Here is a 698-nt window from a genome sequence, read left to right as displayed (position 1 = left end):
ATTACGTGACTCGGTTTGGCTTAGATCCTATTTTATTACTTAAATCGGAAAGCCAATGTTTTAATGATTTTAAATGAATTTGGCGAAATGAGTTATGTTATTCTCCCCTAAAGACTTGGGACTCTGCCGAGAAACTTTTGTTATAAAATCCCATTGTTGGATGGGTGATTTTGAATATCTCAAAGAGGCTTTTAACTTGCCATGATTATAGAAGTTTTGGAAAGAGGATGCCGAGAGTGGCATTGTTTTAAAAGGGGAATTTACCTTGAGTAAAAGTGGCTTATGAGCCTGAGATAATTTGAGAAATGAGATCTTTAAAGCCAAGGCTGAAAAGAGTTGAAACTTGATTTCAAAGTGAAATGAATTGAGAAAATGATTTATGGCTTGAATACCGATTTCATGAAGTTGATGATTTTGAATGTGGAAGTGCTGTTTTGTTGAGAGCCGGAATGGCTGTGTATGTTTATACATATTGATTGGTTCTGGATTGAACCGTGAGCCGGAATGGCTGTGTATGATATGAATATTGGCTGGTTCTGGAATGAACCGTGAGCCGGATGGCTGAGATGGATGTTGATCCATGGATGAGATTGAATGCATGTTTATGCTGAATCATTGATAAATGTGAATGTTGCATTTCCACTATCTGAGATACGAGTTTCCCTGGGTAGTAGCAGTGGCTAGCCACCACGTGCTCC

At 38.4% G+C, this 698-nt stretch overlaps 1 long non-coding RNA gene across 1 annotated transcript in view; it reads left to right on the top strand.

The window, feature by feature from the left end:
- Nucleotides 1-698, top strand: part of LOC110269760 — a 2,206-nt gene that overhangs the window by 909 nt on the left and 599 nt on the right. The gene's annotated exons all lie outside the window — the stretch shown is intronic.

The sequence above is a fragment of the Arachis ipaensis genome, chromosome B03 (assembly GCF_000816755.2).
Source record: "Arachis ipaensis cultivar K30076 chromosome B03, Araip1.1, whole genome shotgun sequence".
Taxonomy (NCBI): domain Eukaryota; kingdom Viridiplantae; phylum Streptophyta; class Magnoliopsida; order Fabales; family Fabaceae; genus Arachis; species Arachis ipaensis.
The sequence above is the reverse complement of the archived record's forward strand: the minus strand, read 5'-3'. Positions and strand labels throughout refer to the sequence as shown.